This window comes from Pleurodeles waltl, chromosome 3_1, assembly GCF_031143425.1.
Source record: "Pleurodeles waltl isolate 20211129_DDA chromosome 3_1, aPleWal1.hap1.20221129, whole genome shotgun sequence".
Lineage (NCBI taxonomy): Eukaryota > Metazoa > Chordata > Amphibia > Caudata > Salamandridae > Pleurodeles > Pleurodeles waltl.
Genome location: NC_090440.1, coordinates 1,667,389,758 through 1,667,417,589, shown reverse-complemented (window position 1 = coordinate 1,667,417,589; position 27,832 = coordinate 1,667,389,758).

Sequence of the window (27,832 nt, the reverse complement as noted above, 5' to 3'; positions counted from 1 at the left end):
ACAAACTGCCCCACTCCAATCCATACTATTCTGCCCCAATTCAGTCTGCCCCATTGCAATTCAAAACAACCTGCCCAATTGCAATTCAAAACAATCTGCCTCACTCCATTCCAAAACAATTTGCTTACTCCAATTCAGAACAATTTGCCCAAATCCAGTCCAAAACAATGTGCCCCACTCCAACCAAAAGCAATCTGCCCATTCCAATCCAATCCAAATCAATCTGCCCTAATCCAATCCAAAACAGTCTGCCCCACTTCAATCCAAAAAACAATCTGCCTCACTCCAGTCCACAACAGTCTGCCCACTCCAGGTTGCCACAATACAATCAAACAATCTTCCCCATCTCAATCCAAAAAAATCTGCCCATCCCAATATGCCCCTCTCAAGTCCAAATCAATCTGCCCACTCCAATCAAAAGCAATCTGCCCCACTCCAACCCAAAAGAAAAACCCCCACCCCAATCCAAAACAATATGCCCCACTTCAATCTCCCCCACTCCAATCCAAAACCATCTGCTCCACTCCAGTCCAAAACAATCATCCCCACTCCAATATAAAACAGTCTGTTCCATTCTAATCCAGAACAATCTGCTGCACTCCAGTCCATAATAATATATCCCACTCCAGTCTGCCCCAGTCCAAAGCAATCTGCCCCATTCTAATCTGAAACAATCTGCCCCACTCCAATCCATAGTAATTTACCTATACTACAGTCTGCCCCACTCCAGTCCAAAACAATCGGCTGTACTCCAATCAAAAATATCCTGTCCCACAAATCCAAAACAATCTACCCTTCTCCAATCTGCCCCACTGCTAACCAAAATATTCTGCCCCACTTCAGTCTGCCCACTGCAATCCAAAACAATCTTCCCCATTGAAATCCAAAACAATTTGCCACACTCCAGTCTAAATCAATCTGCCACACTCCAATCAAACAAATCTGCCCCACTCCAATCAAAATAATCTGCCCCACTGGAAACCAAAAGAATCTGCCCCACTCCAATCTTCCCCACTCCAATTCATAATCATCTGCCCCACTCCAATCCAATGTACCCCACTCCAATTCACCACAATCCAACCCACTCCAGTCCAACCCACCCCACTACAGTCCAGCCCACCCAACTCCTGTCAAACCCACCCCACTTCAATCCAAGCCATCCCACTCCAATCCACCACATTCCAATCCACCCCACTCAAATCCAATCAATTCCAATCCAAACTACCCACTCCAATCCAACCCACCTTAATCCACCCATTCCAATCTAACTCACACCACCTTAATCCACCTCCTCCATTCCAATCCATTCAACCCCACAGCACAGCAATCCAATCCACCACATTTCACACAACTCTAATCAACCCCTCTCCAAAGCAATTCATCCCACTTAAATCCAAACCTCCCTACTGCAATCCAATCTATCCTAATTCACTCCAGCCCGCCCTACCCCACCATTTCCAATCCAATCCACCCACCCCATCCAAACCACCTCACTCCATTCTTGCCCACCCCACTCCAGTCCATCCCTCGAAATCGAATTCACCCCACTCAATCCAACTCACCACACTTTAATCCAAACCCCCCTCTTCAGTGCATTCCACCCTACTCCAACCAACCCTACCAAACCTAATCCAATCCATCCCCCTCAATCTACCTCACCCAGTCCACCCCACCCCATTTCAATCTACCCTACTCCAATCCAATCAACTGCATCTACTCCACCCCACTCCCATCCACCTCACCTCACCCCACTCTACTCCAATCAACTCCACTCTACTTCATTCCACCCCACACTAACCCAGTCCTACCCACTCTACTTCAATCCACCCCACCCCACTTTATTCCAATCCACCCCACTCTACTCCAATAAGCCCTACTCCATTCGAATCCACTCTACTCCACTTTACTCCAATCCACCCACGTCCACTCCTGTCTACTCGACTCCATTCTATCCCACTCCAATCCAATTCACCTTAACCCACACCACTCCAGCCAATACAGTTCACCTTAATCCTCCCCTCTCCTGTCCAATCCACCCCACTCCAAACCACCTCAATCAACCCACTCCAACCCACACATCAAATCCATCCTACACAATCCAGTCCAATCCTACTCCATTCCAATCCACCCCACTGCAATCCTCCCCACTTCAATCCAATTCAACCCCTTCCAATCCTCTCCACCTCACTCCAGGCCAATCCACCACAATCCACCCTACTCAAATCCAGTCTACTCCAATCCAATCCACCCGCTCCATTCCACTAGAAAAAGTCCATTCCAATCCAATCTACCCACCTCACTCCAATCCAACCACTCTACCCCAATTCACCCTAACCCACTTGAATACGCCCCAAATAAATTCAATCCACCCCAACCCAGTCCACCCCACTGAATCCAATCCACCCCACTCTATTCCACCCCACTCGGTTCCCCTCCACTTCAGTCCAATCCACCCCAGTCCAATCCACCCCAGTCCAATCCTCCTCACACCAGTCCAGTTGTGACCACTACAGTCCAGTTCACCCCACTCCAATCCACCCCACCTCAGTGCAAGCCACCTCACTCCAATCCACCCCACCTCAGTGCAATCCACCCCTCCCCAATCCAAACAACACCACCTCAGTCCACTCCATTCCGATCCAATCCACCCCACTCCACACCCCAATTCAATCCAGTCAACCCAACTCCACTCTAATCTAATCCACCTCACTCTATCCTAGTCCAAACCACCCCACCCAGGCTCAATCCACCCCACTCCAATCAACCCCACCTCACTCCAATCCATCAACTCCACTCCAGTGCAAACCTCTGTAGTCCAATCCATCCCACTCCAGTCCAATCCACTCCACTCCAATCCACCCACTCCAGTCTAGTCTTCTCAAACCCACTGCAATTCACCCCACTCAAAACCACCCCAATCCAATCTGCCCTACCCAACCCAATCCAATCCACCCCAGTCCTATCACTTCATTCCAATCCACCCACCCAAATGCTGCTCACCCCTTTTAAGTCATCCCCACTCCAATCCACCCCACTACATTCAATCCACCCCACTCTACTCCAATCCAATACACCCCACTCTACTCCAATACACCCCACTACCTCAATCAACTCCATCCCACTCTACCCTATTCCACCTCACACTACAACACTCTCTGCCACTGAACCATTGAACTCTACTTTCTTCCAATTAGCTCTACAATACTCTACTCAGCTACTCCACTCTACAACACTAAACTCACTCACTCCACTCTACGACACTCCACGCCACTAACCTTTAGCCATGCTGAAAAGCAGCCACGTTGAAGTACAAAATGGCAAGAACACATTGCGAAAGCCAATAGCTCTTGTATAGGCGAGACCTATTGGCTTTGCCAATGCTTGTTTTTTTGGGGTAGCCTTGGCTGGAATGCAAACTACACCTGTACTGCCAGAGCTGAAATCTAAGACTTTTGCAACTCCTTCCGCTTTGTCTGTGCCCTCCTTATCTCTTCTTCCACTTTCGTCCATGTACTCAGCCAGTCCTACAGCTAGACCGTTTATACATATTCAAAATATCGCCCAATAGGAAACAGAAGGGATGCCAACTGAAGCGATCATTCAGGTAAGTGAAAGATGCTAGCTAAGAAGTTAGTGGTGGTGGTTTTATTTACACTGACTGACACTAAATGCAATTGAGTTATCAGATCAAGATTACGGCTGAAAATGTAAAACGTTTTGAAGGAAATAAGAGAAAAAGAGACTGACGAGCGAAAGGATGTTTTGAAATAGGTGTTCATAATAGATGGTAGGTCTAGGCAACTCGAATGAATCATGAAACTGCACTGGTGGCAACAAATTTGTGAATTGCTAATTAATATTCATCATTTCTGTTCTTTTATGTATAATAAAGAGCAGGGAACTTTGCCCCAAACCAATTGGTTTTACAGCGCAAAACGTGAATTAATCCCATTTTACAATATTTTGATCATTAACATAAGAGCTTGAGAAAATAAATGAAACAAACTGATTTTACACTATTGTTTCTACTTATGTAATAAACATGGATCAAATTGTTAATTCTCAAAGCTAGCCACTTCCTTCACATTCGAAAAGTGTAGGATAATTTAATGAAGATCTTTAAATGTTAGGCTGGCTTCTCTGCTTAAAGTTATCTGTGGGCACTTAACTTGACAAGAATATTACATGCTGTTTCCACTATGTTATGCTTTTCCATGACAGTCAACACCCACCGACTTAGAAGATATCTTGCCTTCTCTGCCATATGTTGGCAGTTATACCTAAAAACTAAGGTACTGTGTAATCCTTATACAAAGGAATGGGAACACACTGCCTTTCTATCAGCACCAGTTCTCTCATCTGCAAAGTGGTCTATGCATTTTGTTCTATTTTAAGCACCAGCAAGTAAAACATCTATGCCGTTGAAGGCCAGAAGACTGTAGAATCTTCCAGGGCTTTCCTCAATGCACGAAAGTATAGAGACGGCTTACATCCAGTCTCTATCTTGTGATTCATCCATACACTAGAATTCCATGATAGTTTCCAGTTTCCATTTATTTAAACACATCGCTCACAAACCACAGTTACCATATCACCTACGCACAGAGTGAAAATACAATTGCTTAATTTGTAAAAGAATAAGTATTGGGTACCTAGGTTTTTCTCAGAAGCCTTTGGACGGTACCACTTAACGTTGATGCAGACTTGTGGCCATACTTACAAGGAGCTTGCTCCACAGCTACATTATTTTTTTGATGCAGCAATGGTGCAGTCACTGTTCCATATTTACAAAGTGACGCATTTAGTGAAATGCATCACTTTCCTCCGTCCTGCACCACTTTCCCCTTACGCAACAACCAATTGCTGCAGGTAAAGTTAATCATATGCAAGGTAGGCGTTCAAACTTAAAATCCCACGCAGGACTGACACAACCATATTTACAAGAACTTGGGAAAGTGACGCATTCCTGCAAATGATGCCCTGATTCCAAAATGCGTCAAAATTCCTGCAGATTGGAAAACCAGGCGTAAACATGATGCCTTGGCACTGCTACTTAAGCAGAACAGGCCTAAATCTCTCTGGCAAGCTCAAACATGCCATGGAGCTACTCTGACTTCAGCTAGGAGCACCAAGAAAAAGATGGCCCCCACCACACCCATGGAGGCAGCGCGGGAGAATGGAACAGATATACCGACAGAGGACTACCCTCATTGCTCTTAGGGAGGAGGAGGAGGCCATTGCCTACTAGAGGCTCAGGAGAGAGTCTATTGCCCAGCTCCTACATCAAATTGCACCAAGGCTGTAGTCAATATCACAGAGGTCCACCAACATCCTCTGCAGGCTAAGCTGATGGCTGTCTTACATATGCTGGCAGGAATTTTGCAGCCAGCATTTTCAGCATTCCTACCCTCTGTCCCTGATGCCATCATCAGCCTAACCCCACAGTACCACTTGTTCTCCAACACATCAGAAACAACTGGCAGGGCTTCTATTCCATCGCTGGGTTTCCTCATGTTGAATTATCCATGCAACACGTAATGCATCTGATACATTTCCTCATGTGCAAGGACATGATGATTTGCACAATTTCCAAATATATATGGCTCTCCAGTGTAGGTGTAATAAGGACAACATAACTTCATTTTTATTTTTAGTTACTCTCCATATGTGTGCTGCATTGTGCAGTACACATACATTTGTCATAAGCCTACCTTGTTTATTCATATGCATGAAGGTTTCCCTATGGCATAAAAACAACTGAGTCCAAAATGCAGGCACACCTGCACCATGATGCAAGGTGGCATGTGTTACCACCATTCACAATCTGTGATATTGTGCATGCAGAAGAAACACACATGAGCTGTGTAATATGACACATTAATGCCCTTTTCATTTAATGCAGGGCAGTGCAGCTGTGTGACTCCCTGTGCTGCCCTGTGGGTGGCACCAACCTGAAAAAAAGTACATATGTGTGTCTTAAAATGGTAGAAAGATCTCTCAGCATTGTAACAATAACTAAAATGCTGTATTACAATAATGTGTTCAAGGAAGAGCCTCCTTTTTTTGAAGTTCGTGTTTCCACAGCTAACTTCCATGGCCATGAGGCATGCAAGGCACCCAATACCTGGTAAACTTAACAAGGAACAAATAATTGATCATACCCAGCTCATGTGCTCCCTGGGAGATTACCTCACTCGTCATATTAACTTGCCTTCCATCCTGTGTCTGCTCCATGTTGTGATACAAAAACTGAATTAAACAGTCAGCCAAGGCTTCCCAATGTGCAGCAAGGTAGGCCCTTAGGCACAAAGATTAGCTCAAACACTAGGCAGGCATGCATTCAGTGGGTCCGCATTTTGCCTGTCTTGGTGTAATGCTGTCCATTGTCTGCAAGTGCAGATGGAAAACCCACAACAATGCAGCATGTAGAAAAATCTTCCCAACACTATTGTCAATAAGTGAGAAAGGGTATTTTTGAGATTTTCACAGTTGCACTGCACAGCGCCAAGCTCCAAACAATCTCTCAAGTTTGGTGCTGTCAACACAGTGGACACAGTGCACTGCCATATGTAGACTATCATGTAGCACAGCAACATTCATTTATAAACCCTCCACAGTTGTAGCTAATGTACAACAGTGACTACTACTGTCACACTCAAATATGTGTAAATAAACGAGACAACATCATCAGTAGATGCCACATTTTGCACATTCCAACATGTATGAGGTCATGCTATGGCAAGATAAGTTCAAAAAAGAAAAAATATTGAAGTGTGATAGAAGTGTCAGTTCAATTGCTAAATGACTGTCTATAAGATTGAGGACTTGCCATCTGCATGGCATTGGCACTCACAAGTAAGAGAAATAATAAGTGTAACACCAAGGCCAGAACACTTGCATGTGGAGCACAGTGTCAGTCATACCAAAAATGAAAGTGCATTTATGTAAATCAATGTCAAGTACACCTCCAGTACTGCGTGAAAAGTTAATGAGTCCATCAAGACATAAAATAGTATGTAAATGATTGTGGGTATAAAGACCATTGTAGAGAATTTGCCTTATTGTTCCCCTCCTGTCTTTACAGCTGACCAAGGAGATGGTCTGCAGCCAGGGGTCATAACCCTTTATGCACATCACCAGAGGGAGACATAGTGCAATTATACTGATACTCTCAGCAGGACCCAGTCCATTGACGAAGGGACTTTTGGGATTCTCAAATCTTGCTTCTGGTGCCTAGATTTGTCTGGGAGAAGATTGCTCTACTCTCCCCTATGGTCTGTGAAATCATCCTTGTCTACTGAATTCTGCACTATATCTGTGTGCAGACCAATGTGCCCTGGGATACGGAAAACGTGGAGCAGGAAGACCCTGATGAGGATGAAGAGAAAGAAGAGGGTCAACATCCAAATAGAGGCCTCCATTGCACAGACATACCAGAGAGAGCAAATTGTGAATAATTTCTCCACATTGGCCTGAGAAAAATCAAGCCACTAATAAATGGATTGTGTGCATAATTAAAGGATTATAAAAAATTATTTTGTACCACATGTAGTGAGTAAGCATTCTTTATTCCAAGTTAGTGTAAAGCACAAAAACATTGAGGGGGTCATTCCGACCCCGGCGGGCGGCGGAAGCCGCCCGCCTGGCGGGAACCTCCAGAAGACCATACCGCGGTCAAATGACCGCGGCGGTCATTCTGACTTTCCTGCTGGGCCGGCGGGCGACCGCCAGAAGGCCGCCCGCCGGCCCAGCGGGAAAGCCCCTTCAACAATGAAGCCGGCTCCGAATGGAGCCGGCGGAGTTGAAGGGGTGCGACGGGTGCAGTGGCACCCGTCGCGATTTTCAGTAGCAGACACTGAAAATCATTATGGGGCCCTGTTAGGGGGCCCCTGCACTGCCCATGCCAGTGGCATGGGCAGTGCAGGGGCCCCCAGGGGCCCCACGACACCCGTTCCCGCCATCCTGTTCCTGGCGGTTTTTACCGCCAGGACCAGGATGGCAGGAAGGGGGTCGGAATCCCCATGGCGGTGCTGCCAGCAGCGCCGCCATGGAGGATTCTTTGGGGCAGGGGTAAACCGGCGGGAAACCGCTGGTTGCCCTTTTCTGACCACGTCTTTACCGCCGCGGTCAGAATTGCCCATGAAGCACCGCCAGCCCGTTGGCGGTGCTTCCTCCGTCCCCGGCCCTGGCGGTCCATGACCGCCAGGGTCGGAATGAGGCCCTGAATCTTATCTGCTAGTCACTGGCATACAACGGTGTACTGCAATGTGTAACAAACAGTAACACAGTCCAAGCCATACAGTTAACATATGTTTCATCAATGTGTACAAGCAAATATAAAGAACATTGGCCCTCATTACAACCCTGGCAGTAAATCCCGCTTACCGCCGTGCAGAAGACCGCCAACACACCGCTGCGGCGGCGGAATTCCGCTACAGCTATTGCGACCCACAGCTCGGAATCTGCCAAAATCCTGACACCCACACAAGTCCTCCACACCAAAGGTCAGTGATAAACTAGAGATAACAAAACCGACACCGTCATGCCAACAGGAATACGCCCACACTATCACGACCCACGAATCCACGCGGCGGTCTTCAACCCCAGTATTTCATTGGCGGTACACACCGCCACTCTTGAAATACACACACATATACAAAACACAACCACATTGGACAATTCGAAATACACACACCTGATACACATAAACACCACTCACACACACCCAATACAATATAAAACACACACCCACATCACCCACAAACCCTTACTTTCAAAAGTACGAAAGAAGGCCAGAGAGAGACACCACCAGAAACAATACTAGCATCCACAGACACACAACATCATCACGCACACAACATCTACGTACTTCAGACAACACACACAAACACATCTCCTCACACATCAGAACACACCACCCCACACATCACCCACACCACATCATGGCACCACAACGACACCCCAGGTTCTCTCAGGGTCATTGTGGAGGAAATCCTCTGGGTAGAGCCACAGCTATTGGGATCACAGGTGCAGCACACCTCCATTGCAAGGAAGATGGAGCTATGGCGCAGAATCTTCGACAGGGTCAACGCAGTGGGACAGCATCCAAGAACACGGGATGACATCAGGAAGAGGTGGAACAACCTACGGGGGAAGGTGAGTTCTGTGGTCTCCAGACACCAGATTGCAGTACAGAGGACTGGCGATGGACCCACACCTCCTCACCCACAACTAACACCATGGGAGGAGCAAGTCTTGGCAATACTGCATCCTGAGGGCCTCGCAGGAGTAGCAGGAGGAATGGACTCTGTTAAGTCAACTCTTAACTATTATATCCCCCACCCTACCTGCATGCCATCTCATACCCCCACCCTCACCCCATCACTCCAACACCTCACAAATGTCCCACTATCACAAACCACCCATCCCAACATCAAGCCCTGCATGCAACACCAATGCATGGACACCCATCACCAAAGCATGTCCACTACAGATACCCACACAGACCCCAAACCAAATATCACACAAGGACCTAGACATGAATGCAAGCACTGGAGTACAGGGTCACTCACTCATTGCACACGATGGCACACACAGATGCAATAATCATGCCTTTACACCACTGCAGGACCCCTGCCCAATGTCACCGGGCAGGAAGTTCCAGACACGTCCACTCCCCCCACAGAAGAGGGCCACAGTGATGACAGCAGCTCTGTACAACTGGATCAAGATGACCAGCCCGGCCAATCTGGGACCTCGGGACAGTCGGTTCCCCTGATACTGGCACAAGCCACCATAGAGTCACCCCCTCAGGAAACACCACCACAGCACCCACCCAGCGGGCCCATCCCTCTGTCCCCAGGACACGTCAAGCAGCAGTGTGTCCACAACTATAGGGAACCCAGGCAAACCCACCACCCCAAGAAAATCAGAGACCTGGGGGCAGTGGGCACACGGTTCAGGGGACAGAGGCACAGGAAAACAGGGGAACTGGGAGGACTGCTGTGCGACAGGGGGAGGACAGGCCCAGGGAACCCGCTCTCCACGAGGCCCTCTCCAACATCATGGGAGTGTACCATCATTCCCAGGAGACGATGGCAACGGTACTAGCCAACTTTCAGGAGACCCAGCGGCTGCAGGAGGAACACTATCTGGGGATCAGGGAGGAGCTCACGTCCATCAACACCACCCTGGTCACCATTGTAGGGGTGCTGCAGGACCTTGTGAACACCAGGAGGGACACTGTGGCACAACAAGGGGTCCCTGACACTAGCCTGGATGAAGAACAGCCCACCACCTCTGCCGGCGCTAGTGGACAGGAGGCACCGCCACAGGACCACAACACCCGCACCCCACCCCCTGCAGATGGAGAACCACCCCGCAAACGGTCCCTGAGATCCAGGAACAAGACAGAGAACATTGCCAAGACCCCCGGCAGGAAATGAGACCCCCCTGAATGTCATCCTTCTGTCCCACCTTGTCACCCTGTCCATCCTTAAACTGCCCTAGCTCCACTTCCTATGCCCCTTTGGACAATGCACCTGTGAAACAAATAGACTGGACTCTGCCATGGATATTCCTCCACCATCACCCCTGACCATTTTACAATCAACTCCACTTATTTGCACACAAAAAAACACACATCAATCACAAAACAATCTGGAGTCAGTCTGTGCTTTCACAAATGTGTATTTACAATAACTATGGAATATAGCAATGTCAATATTATTGTCAACATACCAATGTAACACAGCTCTAGTCCATGAGGAAATTTAGCAGAGGTCACACAGTGGGACCCACATCTGTGAAATGGAAAGGCAAAGTGACAAGTCAGGGTCCATACACTGAGTGAAAGTGACAGACTTATGATAGTTCAAACAATAGTATGAGATTTGTGAGGCAGTGATATCTTCTTACCTGTGTCTCACTGGAAGTATTGCTGGATAACGTTGTTTCTGTTGTCGATATCCTCTTCTTCTGCCTCCTCTTCTTTACTGTCCACAGGCTCCACAGCTGCCACAAGACTTCCAGCTGGACCATCCTCCTGCAGAAAAGGCACCTGTAGTAGCAAAGCCAGGTTGTGAAGCATACAGCAGGCCACGATGATCTGGCACACCTTCTTTGGTGAGTAGTAGAGCGAACCACCTGTCATATGGAGGCACCTGAACTTGGCCTTCAGGAGGCCGAAGGTTCTTTCTATAACCCTCCTAGTACACCCATGTGCCTCATTGTAGCATTCCTCTGCCCTTGTCCTGGGATTTCTCACCGGGGTCAGTAGCCATGACAGGTTGGGGTACCCAGAGTCACCTGCAAATGTCAAGGGACAACTGTTAGACACACACTAACCCGTAGGGACAACTCTAGACCCAGATAACTATTCACAGGGTATACGGTCCTTGTCCTCACCTATTAGCCACATACGGTGCCTCTGGAGTTGCCCCATCGCATAAGGGATGCTGCTATTCCTAAGAATGTAAGCGTCATGCAATGAGCCAGGAAACTTGGCATTCACATTGGAGATGTACTGGTTGGCCAAACACACCATCTGCACATTTATTGTATGGTAGCTCTTCCTGTTTCTGTACACCTGTTTACTCCTGCAGGGGGGTACCAAGGCCACATGTGTCCCATCAATGGCACCTATGATGTTGGGGATTTGTCCCAGGGCATAGAAGTCACCTTTTACTCTAGGCAAATCCTCCACCTGAGGGAAAACGATGTAGCTGCGCATGTGCTTCAGCAGGGCAGACAACACTCTGGACAACACATTAGAGAACATTGACTGGGACATCCCTGATGCAATCGCCACTGTTGTTTGAAAAGACCCACTTGCCAGGAAATGGAGTACTGACAGGACCTGCACTAGAGGGGGAATCCCTGTGGGATGGCCGATAGCTGACATCAGGTCTGGCTCCAACTTGGCACACAGTTCATGGATTGTTGCATGATCAAGTCTGTAGGTGACTATTACGTGTCTCTCTTCCATTGTCGACAGATCCACCAGCGGTCTGTACACCCGAGGATGCCGCCATCTCCTCACCTGCCCCAGCGGACATGCCCTATGGACGAGAACAGCGAGCAGAGAGTCAGCCAACACTGAGGTATCACAAATTGTCATTAGCACACATTTATTAATCCGCAATGTGCCTGTTACTGTGTGTATGCAAGGCCTACATAGGTGTGACACACTTATTATTATTGCCATGTGGCCACCTGAAATGGCGGCTGCCTGACCTCTAAGGTGGGACAAGGTGATATGAGGTAACTGCGCTGGCGTTGTACACCGTCGTGGTAGGCGGTCGAAGACCGCGGCGGAATCCTGCATTGGTTAACATTGGACCCTATGGGTCCGAGGAGCCAATGACGATGTACGCCGGTGGTGACGGTACACACCGCCGCGGACGTGACCACCATTTTCTCTCTGTTCACTCACTTGATACCTGACCTTCAACAGGAGAGGACCTACACTGCAAGTGCTGCTGTGACCTCAGTCTGGAAGCGACGATGGCTCATGTGTCCGGGGAAAGGGCCCCTGCCTTCACTGCGGAGGAATTGGAGAAGTTAGTGGATGGGGTCCTCCCCCAGTACACGCTACTCTACTGTCCTCCAGACAAACAGGTGAGTACAGTGTGAGCATGCTGCATGGGCAATGGCTGTTTGGAGTGGTGTGGATAGAAGACACCTGGGGGGGGGCTGAGCCCTGCATTTGTGGACGGTGAGTGTCTGTGCATCAGGGCAAGGGTGGGAACATGGGCCAATGACTATGACGTTCTGGACGGTGAAAGATTGACCTTTTCCCCTGTACTATTCCTCTAGGTCAGCGCCCACCAGAAGAAGGATATTTGGCGTGCCATTGCTAAGGAAGTCCGGACCCTGGGGGTCCACCACAGACGGAGCACCCACTCCCGTAAGAGATGGGAGGACATTCGCCGCTGGAGCAAGAAGACGGTGGAGGCCCAGCTGGGGATGGCCTCCCAACGTGGGAGGGGTGCCCGTCGCACCATGACCCCCCTGATGTTCCAGATCCTGGCGGTGGCTTACCCGGAGCTGAATGGGCGCTTGAGGGCATCACAGCAGCCACAAGGGGGTGAGTACAGACACATTCAACTGACTCTGTGCGCATTACAAGGTGTCTGGGTGGGGGAGGTGGGCAGTGGGTTCCCCTAGGCCAGGGCGATCTTGGTAGGCAAGGTCCCATGTGAGGCAGGCTATGTGGCACCCCAACCCCACCAGTGGAAGAGCTATCTACACCTAGTCAGGCTCCTGTGACTTGCATGTGTGCAGCAATCGGGCATAGGCCTTGTACCCCATGGCCTTGTGATTAATGTAGGAACTGTTAGTGCATGGCGTAGTGCTGAGGTCTGCTGTGTCTGTAGTGTCCTCCAACGGTAGTGGTATTGCATGCATTGGACATGTCTTTCTTCTGTCTTTCTGCCCCCTTTTTGTGGTCTCCCTGTTCCTGTGTGCAATAGCATCATCTGGCGGAGGAGCATTGGCACCGGAGCAGGAGGGAGCTGCATCCCATTTGGCCCTGGAGGGTGAAACAAAGGAGTCAGAAGCCACCAGTGGGATGGAGGGCGAGGGGAGCTCCACGGCGGGGACAGGAGGTGACAGCAGCGACTCCTCCTCTAATGGGAGCTCCCTTGCGGTGTCGGGACCCTCTGTGCCCCCTGCATCAACAGGTACAGCCGCCACCCCCCCTACAAGCACCGCCCTCCCAGCAGACACTCAGTGTGTGTCCGTGCCCGCTCACCCAGGAAGGTGGGCATCTCCTTCGCCCCAGGCACCAAAGGCCCTGCCTCAGTCAATCCAGCTGCCCTCAGTGAGGAGGCTATTGACCTCCTGAGATCCCTTACTGTTGAGCAGTCTACCATTCTGAATGCCATCCAGGGTGTTGAGAGGCATTTGCAACAAACAAATGCATACCTGGATGGCATTCATTCTGGGCAGGCAGCACAACAGAGAGCATTTCAGGCTCTGGCCTCAGCACTGATGGCAGCCATTGTCCCTGTGTCCAGCCTCCCCCCTCCAACTTCCTCCACCCAGAACCAATCCCCTGTACCTCAGCCTATCCCAAGCACACCATCAGACCAGCATGCACACACCTCAACACACAAGGGTGGCTCAGGCAAACATAAGCACCACACATCCCACAGGCACTCACACAAGCATCATGCACACATACCAACATCCACTGCCTCCACTGTGTCCCCCTCCTCCACGTCCCCCTCCTCACTCCCAGTCTCGTCTCCACTCACACCTGCATGCACTACATCTTCAGCCACTACCTCCATCACCAGCACGCCCATCACCACACACCGCTCAAGTGCACTCACCACCCCACTACCATTCACACATCCCCTGTGTCCTCTACCAGTGTGCCTGTGAGCCCTCCTCCCAAACTACACAAACACAGGCACACACCCACCCAACAGCCATCCACCTCACAACAGCCTCCAGCCCATGAACCTTCACCCAAATTCAGCAGACGTACACCTCCTACAACCACTACCTCTTCCTCCACTCCCAAACCCCCTCCATCTACCCATCCCAGTGTGTCTAAAAAACTTTACCTGGCTAATATGACCTCTTCCCTACACCTCCCCCCCGCCCGTCCCCTAGGGCCAGGCTTTCCAGGTCCTAACTCAGCACCTCAGCCACCACATCACCAGGCACAGTGGTGCCAGCAACTGCGGGATATTGGAGTGCGCCAACCATCAGGGCTGCCAGTGTGCCTCGGAGCGAGGGCAAGGACATTCTGCCCCCTGTAAAACTTGAAAAGTTGCCCACATCCCGGAGGGAGAAGCAGAAAACACCTGCCACCAAGGGCTCAGGGAAACCGAAAGGGGATAGTGGCAAAACAGCAGCGCCACCATCCAAGGTGGGGAAGGGCCAGATACTGAAGGGCAGGTCAGGAGAGGGCATGGTGGCACCGACTGAGGGACCAGTGTCACACCTTCTGTCCACGTCGATGCCAACCTGTACGGCGGAGAAGACCGCCACCAGCACCGCCACCTGCACTGCTGCCACAGAGCCCGCCGCCAGAACCGCCGCCACAAGCCCGCAGCCAGCACCGCTGCCACAGAGCCCCCAGCCAGCACCGCCGCGACTGACACCGCCGCAAGCACAGCCAGCGGCCCTGCGATGTCCTGAGCCAGTGGCACCACCGCAGACATGGCTGCCATACCCAGTGGTCATTCGTCCGATGAAGCACTGTGGGCACCAATCCCCCTCCAGAACCAGGGGGGAGATACATCCACAACCTCAGTCCTTGGCAGGATGAAGCACTGTGGGCACCAAGCCCCCTCCAGAACCAGTGGAGTATCACATTCACTATCTCAGTCCTTGGCAGGATGAAGCACTCTGGGCACAAAGCCCCCTCCAGAACCAGTGGAGTATCACATCCACTACCTCAGTCCTTGGCAGGATGAAGCACTCTGGGCACCAAGACCCCTCCAGAACCAGTGGAGTATCACATCCACTACCTCAGTCCTTGGCAGAATGAAGCACTCTGGGCACAAAGCCCCCTCCAGAACCAGTGGAGAATGGCATCAACTTGTCATACTGTGTCTTGGCACTCCACAAGATAATGCAGTGGGCAAACCACTAACTGGAGAGACTTGAGAGACTGTGGCTTTGCACTCCCCAGGATAATGCAGTGGGCAAACCACTAACTGGAGAGACTTGAGAGACTGTGGCTGTGCACTCCCCAGGATACATCATTGGGAATGGAGCCCCCTCGTGGAGCAGTGGCGTTGTGTGTTCATCAGTCTGAGGTGCACCCCCTACCCCTCCCCTTGAGGTGCCTGTTTATTTTCCATCTGATGCCCCTCCAGTGTTCTCTCCGTTTGGAGTCAGGTATCGAGTGTGGGCCTCGCCCATGCATTTTGGGCCCAGTGGTCCACGGACAATGATTTGTGCACTATTCAGACTTGTATAGTTGGTGTACATAATTGTATATACTGTATTTATAGTTTTGACTACTGGATTTTTATTGATTAAAATAGCTCAAATCAATTCCTTTTGTCCTTGTGTTATTGAAGGGGGTGGTGGGGTGTATATGTAATGTTGCAGCATGTATTTGTGTGTATGGTGTTGTGGGTGAGAGTGGGGGTGGGAGTGTTGCTTGTGTGTGTCACTCTCTTTTCCCTTCCCCCCTCCCCCCTCCCCTGTGTTGTAGGTGCAGTACTCACCGTGGTCATCGCCGCCGTCTCTGTAGCTCCTGATAGAGGAGCAGGAAGATGGTCGCCGGCAGGATGTGAAGTTCTGGCTCCATGGCGTCCTGGTTCCACGTGGGGTGTGGAGAGGTGAGTGTTTCCCCTTCTGTGTACTGTTTCCGCCGTGTTTTTGATCGCGTTGGTTCCGCCCCGGAAAAGGTGGGGAATTGGCATCTTGTAATGTGGTGGGCGGTACATTGCCTTCCGCCTGTCTGTTGGTGGTGACCGCCGCACTGTTTGTTTTTACCGCCGTGGCGTTCGGAGTGTTAAAGTGTCTGTCTATGTTGCCGGTTTCCGCCGTGGTCGTAATTCCATTTTTTTTCCGCCGGCCTGTTGGCAGTGTTACCGCCGCTTTAACACCGACTGCCAGGGTTGTAATGAGGGCCATTGTGACATATGACAACACACATATCTCTTGTAAATAGACAAACATGGCAGTACAAGATTATCTATTACCAATGCTGCCATGTCAGCCGCACTCAGCAATTATGGAAATGGACCAATCAGGGATGTTACATACCATGTTCCTGTGTTGTACAAAGATTCAAACAATCGGTTAACTCCTCTGACAACATTTTATGTGTGAATGTTAAAATACAGAGTATGATCAGGTAACCTCTTCACAGAAGCAAGGACTATATGCAAGCTGAATCCAGCCAAGGTACCATGCACTGATGCTTTCCAGGTCAGGATGGCAGAATGTGAAAATAAATGCACAGCTTAACAACTTTTGTGAATGGATTACTATATGTGAAGTACAAGTTACCACTCAATATTTCAACATATGGTGATGCCAGTCAAAAACAAACAGATCCTTCTTTAGAATAACTCAGACCCCTTTATCGCTAGCCAAACTGATCTCGTCAACACAAAAAGAATGCTAAAGATATGTATTGAAAAACATTGCATAATGGCATTGTGCCCATGAAATACATATCCTTTCAGACCATACAGCAGATGTGTGTGTACCATGACATGATATGGTGATTGATCAACCTGACTCTCTGGTTCCTGTTGGTATGCACATAATAACATGGACTTCAGGTGGTACATGTATCTCATACATATCCTTGAGGGCATGCCAAATTATCCTGTGTGGCTCATCCTGGGCTCAATGCTATCAAGAAAATCAAGGCACATCAAATATGTGTCTTGTGTGTGTTCTCGATCAACTCTGTGTCATGTGTGTGTTCCTTGTGACTTGCAGGGTATTTTGACAACCAGCACACATGGATATCCATGATGACTGAAGTAAATTTAATTAGTAAAACATGGAGTAGCAGAAAAGGCTTATGCCTTCATCCAGTCTGATGTCAACTTCCATCAAAGTCACCTAAGCAGCTTCATGTACACAAACAATACATGGTTTGGTTTGGCAATTACCATGCAGCAAACATGGAAATTTATAAGTAAAGTATATTTCCTAAACATTAACCTTGTTATGCCTATTCGGGGGACGTCCAAACGTTTGTCCCTGTCCCAGGTCCATGTGAGCCTAAGAACCTGGATCAGTGTGAATCTCCATGGGTCTTCATTGTGAACACCCACTGCAAAGCACATGCCACACCTCCTTGATACTGACTCAATGTATGCTGTGCTTCACGCTCCCTTGCCTTATACAATGATCATGAGGTCACACACAGCTATACATGCTTGACTTGCATTGCACAACCAGCATGAGTGAGAGCCATATGCACCACAATATTCAAAAAAGGAAGTTTCCTGTAGGGCCGGCTCCATCTATATGAACAGCATAATGTCAAGAAATGTAGAACATTACTGCCTTAATCACCTACCAGTTTGTGTCAACATTGCACCGTTATTGTTACGCATCCATTAGCAAAAAAAGTCAAAACTCCACATAAAACCCAGGGAAAGAGCAATCTGACACCCCGTGAGTGTGCCTCAAATAGATGTATACACATCTGCATTCAGTGCAATGCATTACATCTCATGCAGGAATGCATTCCATGTGGGGAACATAGCCATTATCATGCATCCACCCATGTATTTCAGCCAGTAACTGATTAGACAAGGCTTGTAAGCCAGGTATTGCAACTTTACCAACGCATCACAGAGAATGGTGTGACCATGAGAGCAATATGTCTAATGAGACATTGTCATTGACTATTTACATGTGTGCTGTATTATGCGGCACACATAGGTAAAAGGACACAATTTAATTTGTTGTCTTTTGTGCATGAAGGGGTCCACTCCTTCACATAAACAATTGTGCAAACAACAGACAACCTTGCACCATGCTGCAAAGGTGCCTGTGCAAGTAGACACAGCTAAACCACTATTTCTTCATATTCAGGGTGGACTTCTGACCTCAACAAGCCTTGCTTCACTGTATAACGTCAATGGTTAGCCTGCAAGGGGATCTGTGATAGCCCATGACATGGGAGCTTTGTGCAGCATGCACGGTGCAAATTGGAGCTTTTCTGAAAAAATTATCTGTGTAACACCTCGCTGTTCAGCCACCAGGGCAATGCAACTGTTCCACAGCCGTGGCCTTAGTGCAAAATGTAAAATGTGTGTATTTCCAGAGTTAGTGCAGGATGCACCTCTTGTAAGTTTTGTTGTTACTGAATTTGAAGAAATGTGCAATATAGTTTGGGCTTATTTACAAGCTCCATGTGCCACCGGAGCGTCTCTTATTTGATGCTCCGGTGGCACACAGTGCTGACCTGTATTTACAAAGCCACCCAAAGCCACCCTGTGTGGCTTTACATAGCCTTGTAGTTATGGTGTAAGGCAACGCAGCGCAAGTCATTGCATTGCCTCACACTGTGCTGGAGATGTGTGCCATGGGCATTGCTATGGGTGTTCACATTCAGCACGCATGGTTTCTGACACTGCCCCATATTTGTAACATAGCGTAAATCTTGGGTAGCGCCAAAAAATGACACCTCCCCAGGCAGGCATAATGAGGAGAAATGTTCAATTGCTCCTTGTTTTTTCCTCTTTCCACATGTGCTGCATTCTGGATCACATATGAGTTTTAAGTAAATTACATATGTTAAAGCAATAGAAACATTACCATTTAGAAAAGGGCAAAAATATACAATTAACAGACAATTCACAAATGGAGTCAGTAGTCAAGAAAATACAACTCAGTAGCTGACGTGATGGCAGAACGTGCCAAGGACTGTGACTCACAGTCTCCTAAAATATACCATTTTTAAATCTATTTATGTAGATGCACATCACACGCACTGCATAACTAAATTGCAAAATTACATGATGCCAAAAAGATATCAATAGTCAAATAAAAATGTTTCACATGGAAGAATGTCCTTACACCTGATCCTATTTACCTCACACTGAGTTTCTAGTGTCTCAACATCAACCATAATTTTGGGGCAGATATGTCAACATTTAACTAATTTTCAAATATGTGTTGCCAGTCAGCAAATAAGTGAATATGCAATTAAAGTAAAAGTATACATTACAAAGATGGCTGCAGCATAGAAGTTGTTAAGCATTAATGTACTTGAGCACAGGGCTATAATTGGCTCCACCAGAGTCAATTACAATGTGGCCCATGGGCAAACAAGGGTATTAGCATTATTTTCTGTGTCTAAAATAGCACCATGATTAAGCTTTGCTGAAAATGACTGTTTTAGAATCAAAAGGCTGAGGGCCTTAGTTAGAGTTTAGCTGGCAGAATACTGTTGGTTATTCTGTCCACTGTATTGCAAGTGCCAGGGGCTATAATGCACTTGTATTATGGTGGACAGGAAATCCGTCTCGTTTCCTACAGAATATCCCTTCCACCAAAATCTATGGTCCCATGGGCTAGTGTTAGCATAATTATTAGCAAGATGAAAATATTCTATTTTCACTCAAAGACAGTACTTGTCACACCAAAATTTACTTCAATCTCAGTTATGGAGCAACAGCAAGAAAGACAGACAAGCACAGTCTGAGCATGAAAGATACTGGTAGGAGCAGAAGTGCATGGATGTGCAAATACTATTAGCCTTTGTGGGCAATATGGCCAACTTTTAATCAAGTGCTTTGATTTTTCTGCAAAAGTGTATTTTAACACCTTCATGTTTTCCCTTTTTGTTACTTTTCTTCAAAAGTCATGACCTGATTGCTCTAGGATCCAGGCCCCTCATCAAGCATGCTTTCTTCTCTGCCCATTGGTAGAGTGGGGTGGTCAATCAGCAGCTAAGCTGGTTTATTCACTAGTAAAATGGAGCCGGCTCTTATTCCTTGGCATTGGCTACTGCAAGACTAAATGAATGAAGTTCACTAATTGGACTGAGGTTCCAGAAAACAGGTTCCCATGCTTCGTGGAATAATGGGGGGACTTTCACAAATCTGTCAAAAGAACGGCCATCTGTATCGTTAGAATTATCTGGTGAACCAAATGAATGACAACAAGGGGATCCATTCACAAAGGAGTCTTACACTTTTGTGTAGGTTTACAGTTTTTGGTCTTAGTCACAAAACTCAAATTTAATAGTAACTTTACGACTCAGGAGACTCTGCAGGTGGGGCAGACAGGCCTATCTTTATGTGTGCAGTTCTCCACCCCGACTGTACAGTCTCTGCAGTCGTAAAGTTACTACTAATCTGTTTGTCCGCGAATACTGAAAAAGTGTAAGTTTACCTTTGTGAATCAGTCCCAAAGTTACTACAACATAATAGCATACAAAGTGCAACAAAAGCAAACATGAATATATACTAATGATAGTTGAAGGGTTAAAGAAAAAAATGCATCTTCATTATACAATTAGTCACTGACTTGCTGTCTTCCCCCACAAGTTAACTTGTCTCTTACTATCAATGTAATGATGTTTTTCTTACTTATATGGCACAAGCCTAGCTATATCAGCAGATGAATGTTACATATTTAAGAACAACATACAAAGAATTAGAATGAACAGCAGAATAGAAAGTGCAAAAGAAACATTCTTTAATCTTCAGATGCAGTGTCACAGGGTCACAGTAATGGAGACTCACAGGCGATTATTATAGTTTATATGGTTTATTAGGTTTTGTGTGATAAATAACAGTTCTATAGTTCTTTTCCTTCTCTTTTGTTTTAATTGTCTTTGTTTTTCTTTCTTGTCTGTGGTCTTATGTGGTCTTCATACTCTCCATTCTTCTTTTGCCAGATGGTGACACAGGAGGCCCATGGGGAAAAAGAAGAACACAAGACCTTTAGTGGACAGGTAATATTACTACTGTTTTCTTTGCTCTCTCCTTTCCTTTTCTTTGCTGTCTCTTTTCCTTCCTTTGCTGTCCCTTTTCTCTTTTTTATTTAGATCCAACGAGGCTATCCTCTGTTTGGTATTGTTTTTCTACTCCCCTTGGCACCCCTTAGATAAGATAGATGGAAGTCAAAACAGACAAAACTAAAGAAATCCTTAACCCGTTTCTCATATCCATACATGGGTCCCTGTACAGCTAGGGTGTTACTACTCCATTTTGCCCAGCACAATAAACTAAACAAATCAAAACCCACCCAAAAAAAAACAAGACAACCGTCTTTAAGTAATCGGTTTTCCCTCTTCCCACTGTCAACGATTGTCTTTCTCCCCGTCCTATTATAGGACCGTACCTGACGGGGCCATGCTCTCCCCAGAGCCTGGCCTGTCTGCTTGTCTCGCCGCCTCCTGCTCCTCCACCTGGACATCGGAAAGGATATCGGGAGGTCGCCTTTGGTTTTCCCCTCATTCTGGCGTCTTCTCCTCTGCTCCTTTTCGTCCTGTGATCCGCCTGCTGGTGAGTAATGAGGTGGGTTTAAAAACCCCTCCTTTTGCTGCAGTCGTCACCTGATTGGCTGTTAGGTGATGTGCACCCGGGTCACCCACTCCGGACCTGATGGTGCCCCTGGGGTATTGCTGGGCCGGATCTCCAATGGTCGGTCCGGCACATGCAGGTTGAATAGATGAATGTTTGGACCGTTCCTGAAAGATTACCCATTTGAATTATGGATGAGTTCCTTAGGGAGTAGCTCCTGATTCTAGAAACTTGGCATATGAAGGCTTGGTGGAGAGTTTTTGACTTTGTGGTCTTTGGACTTTCCAGTAGAAGGCTAGATTTGCTCTGAAGGTTAAGATGCTAGCCTCAAGAACAGTAGATCTGGGGAAAAAATAAAAGTAAATAAATATAGGAAGCAAGGTACTTGTTAGGCTTTGAATTTTCAAATTAGGGAACATCTAGACAAGCTGACCACAGGAAAGCCATTTGAGAATGTGGCTTTTGGCTAGGCAGATTCTCGAAAGGAGATTCAAATCATTTCACCACACATCTCCAAATATTTCTACTGCCAAAATCTATTCCAGTGCCCAAATCTATGTTTTAATGAGTCTCCAAGTGATGTTGTGGGAGGAGTAGATGGACGGAATTTGAGGGAAGAGATGTGGAGTAAAAAAAAATTTAATGCAGTAAAAGTATTAAATGCAACGACAGGATTAACAAAAGGTGCAGAAAAGCGAGCAGTGGAGGTGGAAGTCAATCAAATGTCCAACAAGAGGATAATAAACTTTGCATATCTGTGGATGTTATCAGCATAAGTCAACACATTAACCTATGGGCTTTGAATTCAAATGTTATTATAGACAGCTTAGCCTTTGATAGCTCTTGAATCTATTATATGTTTAAGGGCATATTTATACTCTATTTGCACCGAATTTGTGTAATTTTCTTTTTGCGCAAAGGCGGCGCAAACATAACTCCATATCCTTATCCGTCAAAATATTGGAGTGTGCACCACTGTTTGGATGCATGAACCTACCTTACATCAATGAAATGCAAGGTAGGCGTTCCCATCCAAAAAATGGTGCTGTCCCCATAGTGCCATGTTTATCCCCCATACAAAAATGACACACGGGTGGGAAGCGGCCCCAAATAATGGCGCTGTACTTGCTTAGCGCCATTATTTAACGCCTGGGTCAGACCAGGCGTTAGGGGACCTGTGGATCCACTTCCATGGTCAAACACCTTGGAATGGGCCCACAGGTGCCCGCCCCAAGACCCTGGAACACCCCCACCCACAGCATAGTGACACCAGAGGATGGGGGACCCCAATCCAGGTAAGTGGGGTAAGTATAGGTAAGTATTTTTTATTTTTTTTAAAGTGCCATTGTGGGCACTAATAAGGGGCCCACAGCATGGCCACTGGATGCAATGGCCATCCCAGGGGATACTGCTCCCCTGTGCTGGCCATTGGAGTGGGGGGCATGACTCCTGTCTCTTATAAGACAGGGGTCATGTTTTAGGATGGTTGTGCACCTGGAAATGACGCAAGGCTGGTTAGTGGCATTTTTTTGCCGCTAACCAGCCTAACGTAATTATTTGATGCACAATCTTCTAACCCCATACCTCCACCCCCACCCAGCTAGTGTCATTTTTCTTGACACTAGCCCAAGCTTAGTGCCGGCTTGAACCTTTCCATTAATATGGAACCCAGCTGGCGCTTAGGAATGGCGCAAGCCAGCTGTAAACTTTATGGTGCAAGACTGCATTAGCGCAGTTTTGCACCAAAAAGTTTAAATATGCCCGTTAGTTCTGAGACTTCCCAACCAGGTGGACTTTGGGCCTTATTTAGAGTTTGGCGAAGGGGGATATCCCGTCCACCATATTATAATTCCATTATAGCTTATGGAACTTGTAATACAGTGGACAGGATATCCACCATATTTATGATGGAGTACCTGCTCCGCCAAACTCTAAATCAGGCCTTTTGATATTTGTAGGCCTGAGCCAGACACGTCAGGCTTGCCTCATCATGCAATGAATTCTTTTGAGGTGACTGAAATGAACACCAAGATTCATGATATTACAACGGAGAGGGTTCATGGCAGATCGGCATCTCAGAGAGGCACATTGGGCTGCAGCAGAATCAGTAAAAAAACACCAAACTTGCACAATGGAGCCATTCACATGTTTGATGTTGATTACATTTAAACTATTGAAGCAGGGCATAGCGGCATAGACAGAATTCATTGCAACCCTAGAAGGGGTAGAGTCCTGAAAGGGTACCCTGAAGGATACTGAACTTAACTTCAATAGAGCATATAATATTACAAAAGCGAGTGTTCATGGCAAGCTTGCACATGTGAAACACCTGTAGCATTGAGGAACGAAGTAGCAATTCATATGTTTGAGATTGGAAAACTGACTACCATTGAGGTGGAGATTATTTCAAACGGGGAGGAATTTTGGCAAGCTTTTGCCTGCAGAAGGCTTATAACGGTTAGGCAGAGTTTGTTACATGACTATCCTACACAATGCATCCTTTCATTCTTCTGAGGATGCTACATTGGTCACCATTGAGGTCTGGTACATTACATTTAGGAAACTTCCTGGTGAGCATATACCTTAATGAGCTTTGGCAATGCCAATAGGTCTGACTTATGAATGAATGCACCTTTTGTGTCATTGATGGATTTAGTAAGTCATCATACATGCACTTTCTCACTCGTCTTTGCACTCATACATCCATTCACTGACTCATACTTGCATTCACTCTATGACTCAAATTCAATAAAACACACACAAACTCAACAACATACAATATAAATTAAAAGAATGCAAGTGCAAAATAGAAAGCATGATGCAAGCTAAACATGGTAGGCATATGCTTGCAATAACAGAACTAGGAATGGGCGATAAATTCTGCTCCGCCAGCAAAATTTTTGGAATTTTGGCCACTCCATGTTATGGTTGTAATGCTTCATTCCAGCCAAATTCCACCAATAATGACATGGAGGAGTATTTTCTCAAACACAACTCACCTACAGTGAGTGGGCGAGTGCAAGAGAGAATTGGCGTCCTCTAGTGCCATGTGGGCAAAGAGGGCAGCGAAGAACAGAGTTGATTTTGCCTTCTATCTGAGAAAAGCTGACACAACACCTGCAAGCAAAATAACCCTGTAATTAGCATTGTATTTCTTATGAATAGGCATAGGCCTGAGAAGCTTTGACCTTTTCACACCACTGTTAACAGAAATGCTCAGTATTCTACTAGGGTTGGGCAGAATGTTTCATTCTGCCCAAGGTATTGGCAGAATTTGGTGACTATACTCGTTCATGTTATAATGCAGAGTTCCAGCTAAATTTCACCCGTCGCTAACCGGGAGGTTTTTTCCCTGTGAGGCTCCAGAAATGCCAGCAGAAGTGAGGTATGGAGTCCCCTAGGGTCATTTTCTAACATGAGCGGTCATGGGCAGTCATGAGCGGTTGCTGTGAAAGGGTTGCCATTTGCTCCAGTTCGAATAGATTTTCTACTAGAGCGACAGCAAAATCAACTCGAATGCCTGCACACTCTTGAGCACCGCATGGTGCCATTTGTGCTGATTTTGCAGTGCTGCTCATGCTACTAGGGCTAAATTGCAGAGAAAACATAAGACATGCATATTTCCGCCCATTGGCAGAGCTCCACAGAATCTCTGTGAGTTTTTATGTAACTCTGCAGAATTCTGCAGAGAGAAACTCCATGAGTTCCACCCATCCGTACATTCTACAGCTGTCACAACCTTCTCTACCCTTACCACATGAGGATGGGAAGGGTTTGTGATCTTCCAGTCTCATGTAGCTTGACATATTCAGGCTATGTAATGACTATTTGGCATATGCCTAATGGCTGGATTTAATAAACCAAAAATAGCAACTTTTCAGCTGCATTCAAATTAACATTAATTTTTGAAGATGTTTGAAGTTGAAAGACTCTATTTTGTTTCTTAAAAACTGCGCCCTGATGACAGTAAGACATAATTATCCTAGAGCAGAAATGCATCAATGACAAATACATATCAGACAATGGAGATTATATATTACTATGATTACATGATCTACGGTAGAGTAACCCACTAAACTGCCTTGGAGCAGTACAAATGTGAGGAAAATTGAATTTAAACTAGGCCTGGGCGGAGTGCACAGAGCTGCGCTATGCAGACCTCTGCAAAGTGGTAAAAAAAACTCTGCCACGCTACGCAGAGTTCTCCATTGCGCCCATTCACATTGCAATTAATGACACATGCAACGCAAAGTATGTACTCGTATTCAAAACCTCACGCAAATGGCACCCAAAGGTTTGCAAGGGCACGGCCATCTTGTTTTTCACTCTGCTTATGGTGCTGGGACTTCTACTTCAATCACCCTCAATCTTTGTAATCCTCTATCCCATACTTCATTTACCACTATTTTTTTATTTATTGTATTAGTGTCTCTTTTTGTGTATCATTATTTTTGTGTTTTTTGTGATTTTTTTTATTTTTGTTTATTTTTCCCCTTATTTCCTTCCTTTTCCTCCTGTTTCTTTTCTCCTACCATCCCCACCCAGCACCATGGCAGAGCAGCAGGGCAACAGCGGCTGCCTGCCTAGTGGGCGGTGCCACTGTCAAGGAGTGCAGCCTCGTCTGATCTTCAGCGAGGAGGAGGTGGCACCACATGGTTTTTATGTGCAGCATCACCACTCCTCCATGCTGGCAGAAGGATTGGTGGAAGTTACCCCTGCTGGAGCATTGGTGGCACCGGGCTAGGGTGCGCCGGTTGGTTAGGGCCACCACGCAGGTCCAGCACACCACCCAACACCTGACTCACCGCTGGGTGGATATTATTGACTCCGAGCAGGACCTGCTAAGCGTGGAGATCCCAGGGCTTGGTGAGTGTTATATTTTTTATGTTTGCGTCTACAATGCTAACTCTTCTTTCTGAATAGCATGCAGCTTCCACTCAGAGGTAAGTTATGTTTTGTTTACGTGAAGACTATTATTTATTATGTGATCCACTTAGAGCTAGGCAGGTGCTGCTCGGTGCTACATCGTTGATTTTCATTTTTGTAGGAAGGCACTCGCTTTGGCTGATTATTTAAGAAGCCATTGCAATGCAGACTCCTCTGCCCTCCTCCTAACTACATAGTGAGTTAGTGATATCAGTGAGTTAGCATGTACAATCGCAATCAATTTCACAGTGATGCGAGTATGCATGCATTGCAAAAAAAGGAGGCAGAGTTGGTGCATCAAGCGGCTTGAGAAATGAGAATAGAATGAAAGATCATTCATTGTAATGCATTAGTTCCAAATGTAGATTTTATATTGTTCCTAAGGGAATTTGGAACAGGGATTTTAGGAGTGTAGCCAGCTCAACAATAGCTGATCATGCTAGTATAGTACCATAGGCGATCTGATTTAAGTACAATGTTATTGCATTTGCCTGTTATATATAATAATTTTGTGTAGATTAATGGTGCCACTAATGTATTTTTTTATCTTCTTTCTAATCTTACATCAGCATCCGGGGGCAAGAGGAAGGGAATCGCCCTGGCATGTCCAGCAGGAGCTGGGGAGGAACCAACCACCAGCGATGATGCTGATGGCTCTGCTCAACCCAGTAAGTCCTATTATTTAATATTATTATTATTATTTCCCTAACTTTTACCTCTCCCCACTTTTACACTACTTTTCATTTTGCCTTATTTACTTTTTCATACTGTCTCCCTTTTTTCCAACTCCCCTATACAAGTTTTGCTTAATTCCTGCTATCCCTGCATTATCTTTTGTTTCAGTCTTTCATTGACCATTTTGTATTCCACCTCTTCATTGCTCTTCAATGATACTGAGTCATCGTCAATCATAGGCTATAGCTCTGCCA